The sequence below is a fragment of the Astatotilapia calliptera genome, chromosome 20 (genome assembly GCF_900246225.1).
Source record: "Astatotilapia calliptera chromosome 20, fAstCal1.2, whole genome shotgun sequence".
NCBI lineage: Eukaryota > Metazoa > Chordata > Actinopteri > Cichliformes > Cichlidae > Astatotilapia > Astatotilapia calliptera.
Genome location: NC_039321.1, coordinates 309419 through 319434, shown reverse-complemented (window position 1 = coordinate 319434; position 10016 = coordinate 309419). Strand labels below are relative to the sequence as shown.

The 10016-nt window shown below is 40.7% G+C and overlaps 1 long non-coding RNA gene across 2 annotated transcripts; it reads right to left on the bottom strand.

Moving 5' to 3' along the window:
- Nucleotides 1-571: 571 nt before the first annotated feature.
- LOC113013399 (uncharacterized) lies at nucleotides 572-8511 on the bottom strand. 2 transcript variants are annotated; one of them, XR_003270823.1, is made up of 4 exons: nucleotides 8110-8511; nucleotides 2099-2254; nucleotides 1576-1646; nucleotides 572-1163 (listed from the first exon to the last, which is right to left on the bottom strand). It is a non-coding gene; the product is annotated as an uncharacterized LOC113013399 (long non-coding RNA). The 2 variants fall into 2 exon arrangements; XR_003270824.1 differs by lacking the exon at nucleotides 1576-1646 and having other exon boundaries at nucleotides 572-1523.
- Between the last annotated feature and the right edge of the window lie 1505 nt (nucleotides 8512-10016).

Genomic DNA, 10016 nt, shown 5'->3' with positions numbered 1-10016 from the left:
CTGTCTGTATGTGTGTGAGTGTGTGTGTGTGTGTGAGTGTGTCTGTGTGAGTGTGTCTGTCTGTGTGTGTTTGTCTGTCTGTGAGTGTGTGTGTGTGTGTCTGTCTGTATGTGTGTGTGTGTGTGTGTGTGTGTGTCTGTATGTGTGTGAGTGTCTGTCTGTATGTGTGTGTGTGAGTGTGTCTGTGAGTGTGTGTCTGTCTGTATGTGTGTGAGTGTGTGTGTGTCCTGAGCTCGTGGTTTTCCTGCTGTTCCTAAACTCCTGTCTGACTGTATTCCTGCTTCTATGTCACAATGTTTGGGAAAATTCAACTGTGGAAGTCTGAAGGTCCACAGTCGTCCACATGATGATGAGATCACATGATCAGAGCAGCTCCTCAGTGCTGCTGCTGCTTGTAACGGTTTTGTTGTTGCTCAGCGGTGACCCGGACACGTCAGGCTGATCGTTTGATTGTAGAACGGTTCAGATGTCGTGTTAAAGCACAAACACACAGCATCCCTGTGACAGCCGTGCTGCGGCGCATTAAAAGCACGTTATTTTCAGAAATTAACGAATCTTTATTAAAGCCCAGAATGGCAATGTTAATCATACGAAATCATGCTGCAGATTCTGAGAGGCAGCTTTTCCACGGAGGTGTCACAGGAAGCTTGCACTTTCCTGTGACCTGTGGGGGGGTGCAAGGCTGGGGTGGGGGCCTGATGTTCCTGTTCCAAGGCCCAGATAAGTTGCCACAGTGGCGTATGACAGCTACCTGGTTACCGCCCTGCAAACGCTGCCCCTAAACGCTGACCTGCTCTGCCACCTGAGCTACAGCCACCCCTGGGTTAATGTGACAGGAAGAAGATGCTGAAAATGGAGCAAACTTCAGCCCGCAGCCCGAGGGCGGCGATTAATCTGCTCTTGCTGGTGCGATTACTCCTGATCTTCAGCTCCACACTGGGAGGGATTCTTCTCTGAAGCCCTCACATGGCTGCAGTTTTAAAATCTAAACGTTCACAGGAAGCCAGTTATCGAATTGCTAAATTAACCCAGCGTTTAATCTGCATGAAGGGGCGGGGCTGGCAGCCTCTGAACACGGGGCCTTTCACAGATTATGTGATTTTTCTTCCACAGGAAATGAGCCCTGAGTGTCACCCACTCCAAAGGCACAGGGTGATTAAAATCTATAGAGGTAGAAGATAAAAGACAAAATGCATCATTGTTGTAAAAAGCATGAGAAACTACATGGTGATTTTAGCACAGAGCCGTAAAACAGACACAGTTTGTGTCTGAGCGTGCTCAGTGCTGCTGTTTGTTTCTAAGGCGACGCACATTTCATTTATTTATTTATTCCACACATGGTTCAACAGTGTTTCATTTCCTTCATATAAATCCTCCTTCCCACATCAGAGGCTTTAAACTGGATCCATGAAGCCTGATGAAGGAGGCGTGGGAATCAGAGCAGAGGGAATGAATGTGATTGGCTGAACAGGTATCCAGGTGTATCCTGTGTTTGAAGCAGTGTGACAGACTCCGCAGCAGAGCTGAGGAGAACAACGTTAAGACAGGAGAGGCTCATTAATACATGGATATTACCGTGAGCGTGCGACACAGCCCCCGCCTCATTCAGCTGCACGTCTGAAACATTCCCCCCAGCAGAGAATCTCCTGAAAACAGGTTGCAATAAAGGAATCAGTGAACTCCAGACCAGTGAAACTTCTCTCAGCTGCAAACTCGCTGCTGTTTAAGAGACTGGCAGCAAACATTAAACACAAAAACACAATTCAAAGTGTATATGAGGCAGTGTAGGTGTGTCACGGTCCTGAGTGTGATGACTCAGTGTTTTTGTGTTAGTTAACGTGTTTCTGTTTTCTGCTGAGATTTCTAGTTCTTAGTTTTTGGTTCCCATGTTCTCGCCGTTTCAAAGGCAGTCATGTCTCAGGGTGAAGTCTGAGTCTGTGTCTTTGCATGTGTGTCGTGTTTCCTGTTTTACTTTGAAGGTTCATGTCTTATGTCAGTGTATTCTGTTTTGCTTCCTCCCTGTCTCATCATGTTCAGTTAGGTTCAGTTGTGTCTCCCCCCACGTGCCATTTCCTCATTTCCCTCTGTGTATATTTACTGTGATGTCCTTTGCCCTTCGTCATGCCCCGTGTCACCCCTCCTCTCGGTCTCCTCACGCTTCCAGGTTTTCAGGTCTCTAGTTCCAGGTTCGTGTTCAGTTTTAGGTTCTGTTCGCTCCACGCCAGTCATTTCCTGTTTTGCTCGTATGTCACAACTGTAAATAAAAGCTCAGTCTCAGCAAAGTCTGTGCCTGCACTTGGGTCCTTTCTCTCATCTGTTCACCAGTATAGGGACTAACGCGTTATTAAGTAATGCATTACAGTAACTACGTTATTGTGGTAACGAGCACGGTAACTAATTATTATGCCAAAATCAGAATAAAATGTGAACAGGCAGGACTGAGGCCTCAGTGTGTAGCTGTCCATACCTCAACGTTACAAAAGCACAACCACTGTCGACACCTCACAGTAAATGATCATTTCCATTTTAAGCATTTCCAAATGATCATTTTCCATACTGCCAGTATAAATATACACAGTATACGGCATCACTACAATATAGATGTTTTACACACTCCTTTTGTTGTTGACATTTACTGGCTGTGTGCAAAAGGCCACACTTTTCAAATTCATGCCAACTAATATTTTTACGTCCAGTAGGTGTCCTACTAGAGCAAATGAAGCTTCAAGACGCTTTGCGCTGGGGTGAACCAATTGGATGAAAAGCTTCAGTGCTTCATGAAGCTTCATCTGCCCATCACTATGTAAAGGTGAAGAGATAAGGGGACTGGCCATCCTACCTGTGTCAGATAAGAGCCGAAGTTAGAGCTGCTTACATTTAATCATTATCGGTAACCTAAACATATGTTATGTTCTGGACATTTTCCAGTCTGGTTTCCGCAAATTGCACTCCACTGAAACCGCTTTGCTTAAAGTGTCTAGTGACATTCTGATGGCAGCAGACTCTGGAGAGTACACTGTTCTGGTTATGTTGGATCTCAGCTCTGCTTTTGATACTGTTGATCACAGCATCATGATAAATAGGCTGAAGGACTTGTTTGGGATTACTGGTGTTGTTTTAAAATGGTTTATGTCGTATCTATCTGAGAGATCCTTTACTGTCTGTATAAATCATGTGCTGTCGGAAACATCAGTTCTGCCTTCTGGGGTACCTCAAGGATCTGTTTTAGGTCCTATTCTCTTTTTGCTGTATATCCTCCCTCTAGGCCACATTATCAGACGTTACAATAATATTTCTTATCATCTCTATGCTGATGACATTCAGTTGTACTGTTCTTTCAAAGCTTCTGAGTTGTATAAATTGTCTTATTTAAATAATTGTCTGTCAGAAATCAAACAATGGTTAAATGACAGTTTCCTTCAGTTAAATGCAGATAAAACAGAAACTTTGATTATTGCACCTGATCACATGCTCTCAGAAATTAGGCAGCATATCAGTTTTTTAGACCCTTCATTTCAATCGAGTCTCAGAAACTTGGGTGTTATATTTGACAGTTCGATGTCTCTTGAGAAACACTCTAAACAACTTGTCCGGAACTGTTTTTATCATCTAAGAAACATTTCTAAACTCAGGCTACTGGTGTCAAAGGCAGAACTTGAGGTGATGATTCATGCTTTTCTCTCTTCTCGTTTGGATTATTGTAACGGTCTTTTTACGTGTCTCAACAAACCAGCTCTGGATCGCCTTCAGTCTGTACAGAATGCAGCGGCAAGACTTTTAACTGGTACAAACAAGAGGTCACACATTGCTCCAGTTTTGGCTTCTCTCCATTGCACTGAAAAAAAGGGACTGGCCATCGCTTGGATTTATGTAAGCATCTTGCATGTATTTAACACAATTGCCTCATGTTTTAAAGTTAAATGTAACTATATAGTGTAAAAACTACATGATATGCAGAAAGGGTGTATTAAATTGTTCATATCATGTTCAGGTGAAGTAAGTCAATAAGATAGCAACGTTAAATCTCGTGAAACCACGCGTGATTTCATCTCGCGGGCTTTGGATCGTGGTTTAAAAAAGGCATCCATCTCAGTCAAGTCGAGCAGCCAACTCTACGTTTTTGGTATGTCTTGATTTTTTTAATTCATTTTTACCATAATTCAGCCAAATGTAGTTAAACGTCTAGAGTGTCGCCATGTAACATGCTAAAAAAGAGCCGTTAGCTTATTTGCTGTTTTATCTGTTGTCAAAGAATTGGCGCTTTTTCATTTGAATTTGTCTTTGGCACAAGAGCCGTAATATCACATTAAACCTAATTACGAGGCACTCATAACATAATTTGGTTTTCTGTGTGAATAGATTTGCCAACTGACTCTTCAGTTACATTGTGTATTTACTGCACCATGGTGTTAGTGAGATTTTGGACATTGAACAGCTTTAGCTAATATCATCAGCGGCATTATGCTAGCTTACATCCCTACCCCTCCTGGCCTCACCTGCTGTCCTTTTGTTTTTGTTTTTGTTTTTTTTGCTGCACATTGAGAGACGACCTCTATTCTGCATTTCACCAGGAGTCAGCTGATGGATTGTGGGTTCAAGGTGTTATGGTAAGAAAGTATATTCTATTTTCGTTTCTGTAACTTAATTATAATGGGTTTTTTATAATTATTAGGTGCATGCATACTCACCCTATTAATACAACTGAGAAATCCAAAATCTGCCATAGGTTTAACTTATACCTGTATGTATTGCCAGAAAGGTGATTACTGGACTCGCATTAATGCACACTTGAACTGAAATGAGGTTGTAACTTGTGGGTTGTTGGGTTGCAAATCAGAAACAAACATCTTTGGATTTTTTTTAATCCCATAAGATCTGGAAACACAGTTTTTATTCAACAAAACATTACTGATTAACCAAGCACAGTGCCTGCTGTTATTTCAAAATAATTTTATGTCATTTCAGATAAAATGCAGCATTCCAGTGCATCCCAACCATGCCTTTACAGTCAAGGTTTCTGACGGAGCTGAGTTTCTCTCTGACAGTCTGCTGAAAGTGTTTGCAAAGTGATCGGGGGAACAGGGCACAAAGCTAAAGGATGTAGCTGCCATTATGACAGTAAGAACTTTAAAATTCTTTAACTACAAAGTGTATATGTATTGCATTAGGTCAGTAAAATTTTTATGCTACATCCATTGAAACAGTCAACTATTACCTGTGAGTAATGATTCCACTAAAAGGATGCCATAATTTTCGTCATGCATTTACTGGCCCACTGAGAAAAAATTATCTTTTTTTAAAAATAAATGTTCTGGAAACTATATATCCATAAAGTTGATGTCAAACAGGAACTTTTGATATTGCTTTGTAGATGCTGGTGTTGCATGTTGACTGGTTTAAAAAGTCAAGAGTTTTTGTCTGGGATCATTTTCTTCTGTGCTACTGAAAAGTTCACAAATCTCTGTTTTCTTTGTTATAATAGTCAAGGATGACATTAATGCTCGGAGTCCCTCATCAAAGTGCTCCGCATCTGTGTGAAAGACAATTGCAACATCTTTGTGCAGGAGTTCATGGTGAGTGTTTTATGAGTAGATTGTGGCTTTGCAACATTTAAAAATGCATTTAGTTATCCACTTGATCCTCATTGGACTGGTTAGGACCAGTAGTCCTCTTTAATAATTTGAAGTTCACATGAGGCCTGGTAGTGAACTCGGCCGCCGGCCCTTGAGGCCCCACCACCACCTCTGTATTAGGGGTCACATCAGTGTGAAAAAACTTTAAATTTGTCATTCTAATGAACAAAGGAAAATCCCACCAGTATTTACATTAGCTTTTGTTTGAAAAAAAAAAAAAAAAAAGACCAACTGACCAACAGCTAACCAAATTGTGGGGCTGAAAGTCTAAATTCTAACATCTTCTGAGTGACATAGCCTGGATTTCTGATGGGCCGGTGTCTTTCTAACAAAAACTAATGTAAAGCAATTGAAATTATTATGTTTTTCACCCTCTCTTAGAAACTCTGTTAGACCATGAATGGCAGCATGGCAGGCCACTCTTTGGCTATAGCTATTTACTATGTTGCTTGCATTGGTTTAAATTACTCTAACATTAGAACTGGTAGATTCAAAAGAGATGAGTTTAAAAAGGAATCTTAAAGAAATGTTTTGTGTTTAACCAGGACTTGACTGAGGCCACTGCACAGATTGAGAAAACCACAATGAACATCTGTCTCCAGAGATGCGCCAGGCAATGACTTTTCTGATGTTGTTCTTCAAGATCTGGATAACGTGACCTTTGCAGTAGCCATGCTGTTTGGACCTTTTTTATTCCTTCAACATGAGTTACCCATCACAACTCTGCTACACTTTTGAGGTGATTCAATGGGTGGTAATGGAGTTGGATGCAACTCAGCTCTCAAGAAAAGCTCACAACTAAGACAAAACTGCTCCTGCAACGAAGCTCACTGTTATGCATGTGAGGTGACCAGCTCTAGGTGAGAGGACATTTAAATCTCACACTTGTTCTGCTGCATTTTTGAAGCTCAATTCCAGGAGCAGATCGCAGGGTTCATTTTTATATACTCTGCAACTGCCATGAGGACGAGCTGTTTTTTGTTGTTGTTTGTTTTTCCTTTTGCTCTGTACAAGTTCTGTTTGTCTGTTTGGCAGCATTTTTAAATTTCTCTTTGTATTTTTTCTTTCTTTTACTAGTGAAGAGATGCAGCATGAACAGTTATACAGTCTAAATATCCCATATGGGTCGTGTGAAATGGTATTTTCAGTTTCATTCAGTTGAAGTAAAGAACGTTGAATATTTCTAAGTGTGCTGTTTTGAACCAAGATGTCACAGTATGATCAGTGCTGTAATTTTTGACAGTCACTGTATCAATGTTATTTTTGCGTCTCTTGAATAAAGTTTTTGACCTGCAAGTGCTAATTTCTTTAGTTATTGGGGTAAAATGGGTAGTGTTAATAGGAAGGTGTTTGCCAATTCAGTAACCTAATTTAATGTTAATGGAAACTAACATTACCTCAAATTGTTTAGTTATAATTGTTGTTTAACTGAATCTTGATGTCAGAGGCCTTAAATAGAATGTTTTGTATTGTTCTTTCCCAACATTTTTCAAAAGAAACAGTCTAATTTCTTTGCTGCGATTGATTCCAGAGAACACGGAAGAACTGACATTATTTAACTGTTGATTTATATAGATTCAGTAGAGGAGTAATGTCAGTTTAATTCTTTACCTACTGCAGTGAAATTAGACATGTTGTTTTGAAAGGTTACTGGTGGATGCCAGCAACCATCTTGGAAGAGAACAATACAATCTGTTATAAGGCCTCCATTTGAAAATTGTGTATTTGATACTAGAATATAATAGCAAAATGTAATTTGAAGATAACATGTAGTATTTAAGTGACCAAGTAGTATTGGGTAAAAGTTATTGAATCGTGTTGGGATAACGTGAGAAAATTGTGAAGGATTAAAATATTCCAAGAGCTCAAATTACTTCATCAAAACATGTTTAAGTCACATTTTATCAACACAAATTGCACAGGTTTATTGAACATGAATAAATTGTGTTAATTTAACTCAATTGTTTAAGTTGCTGCCAAAGCAAAACATCTGTGTGCAACAAATGTCCACCATTGAATTAAGTAAATCCAACAACATATTTTTTTCAGTGTGGTTGCCTGGAAATTTTAGGGTTCATTTTAAAATTTTAGTTGTAACTTTTAGAGCTCTGCACGGTGAAGCTCCCCAGTATATCTCTGACCTGTTGAAACCTCATGCTTCATCCCGAGCACTCAGGTCTTCCAGTCAGAGACTACTGGTGGTCCCACGTACCAGGTTTAAAACACGTGGGGATCGGGCTTTTCAGGCACCGAGGCTGTGGGACTCTCTGCCGTTGTCTTTACGCTGTCTAGACTCTACTGACTCCTTTAAAAAGCAGCTGAAGACATTTTTATACAAACGGGCTTTTAATTAATTTTAACTTGTATGTCTGATATTATTGTAAAGCACTTTGTGATTTTTATCTGTGAAATATGCTATATAAATAAATTTTACTTACTTAACATATGTGAAACGACAATTTGTGAAAGTACTCACCTGTCCTGGTTGCTTCTTTTCTTTCTTTCTTTTCTTTCTTACAGTTGTATTGGCGGTTGGCAAACAATTGAAAGGTGCATTACCGCCACCAACTGGTATGGAGTATGGTCTGGAACGACGCTCAAAAAAAAAAAAAATCCTCAAATCCTTCCAAACAGGTTCCCCTCTTTTAAAAACTGAAATAAGGCCTGATAACTTTACCGATTCCTTTCACAACAAATCAACCAGATCCAGTTTGATTTTTAGGTTACTAAGATTTTGAATCAAATGTCTCCTCTCAACCTGATACCTCGGACACTGAAACATAACATGTTCCACAGTTTCCTCTACCCCACAGTAATCACATTTTCCGGTACTATGTCCTGGTTGCTTCTTGCAGGGTGTGAAGCAAAAGAGTGGAAGCAGCTCAATCACCTGCTGATGAGCTCCTGGAGCAGACCAGTGTGCCAGGTTATGGGAGTGTGGTTAAGAAGGGCTTTAATTTAGATAGTAATGGTTGAAGCTGATGTTATTGATGTGTTTATAGTATGTGTTGGAAATATGTATATGTTTGTTATGTGCTCCAATGTTATTGTATGTTTGTTTGTGTGGAAGGTTATGTTTTCATTTTGAGTAGTTAACCCCCATACCTGGGCTAGTCCGGATGCTCACCTGAATGGTAGAGTATAAAGGAAGCCATTTTGTTTTTAGTGGGTTGTTGGTGTTTGTGCTATTAACATGTGCCTTCTTTAATAAAGTGCCAGTCCATGGATATATTTTATTCCAGTCTCACGTCATATTATTGGAAGGAACCTATGACCGCCAGCCAAAACTGACAAGTGGTGTCAGGACTGCTGCCTCTAATAAATGAGGTAAACATGATGATGAGAAGTGGAAGGCAAAATGACTTTAATGAGCTGGCAGAGGATGGTGAAGGTGCTACAGCTGATGCAGTGGCTAAACCAGGAGCTAAACCAGGCGATAGACTGGATGAACTGACAGATCTGGTTGATGCAGTCTCAAGCAACAAGAGACCAGAGAACGGACAAAGAATCAGCCCGACAGGAGCAAAGATGGAAAAGTATGCAACACCAGTTTCAGCAAATTCAACCTCAGGTGAAAATGAGGAGGGAGGTGAACCTGATGGGGGCCTGGTCTGACTGGTCAGCTGATGTGGTCTCTGCCAAGACAGGAACCATTTCACTAGAGAGATCCCAAGTTGTTGCCACTCACTCCAGATGATGACATTGAGCATTTTCTCACAACCTTTGAGAGAATGGCTCAAGTCTGCCGTTGGCCGAGAGAAGAATGGGCTGTTCGACTCGTACCTCTGCTCACAGGTAAAGCACGCAGTGCTTATGTGCATATGGACATTGCTGATTCGGAAGTCTATGATAAAGTAAAGGATGCCATTCTTGCTCAATATGAAATAACTGCTGACACATACAGAAGAAGGTTTCGAGCCCTGGATATTCACCCAGGTGAAACTCCAAGAGAACTTTGTGTGCGATTAAACGATATGTTTTACAAATGAAAAATCTACAGTGAAAGACATTTCTGAACTGATGATCTTGGAGCAGTTTCTGAGGATTGTCCACCCAGATCTGGAGGTGTGGATCAGGGAACGTGCCCCCAAATCTGCAGAGGAGGCTTCACAGCTAGCGGAAATCTTCATCTCTGCCAGAACAGGATCGAGAGGAACTGCCTTTGGCCGGGACAGCTTCGTGACTGGACAAAGTAAGTCTGATGGGGGTGTAAGGAGTGGTGGTATAGACCAGAGTAGAAGTAATCCTGCAAGCAGACATTTTGTTTCTGGTAAAAGTAAGAACACTAAAAAGTCACATTCAGGTTCAAAATCAGATGTTAGATGTTATCACTGTAACCTTCACAGCAACAACACATATGGCCCACCCTGGAGAACTGGTGCC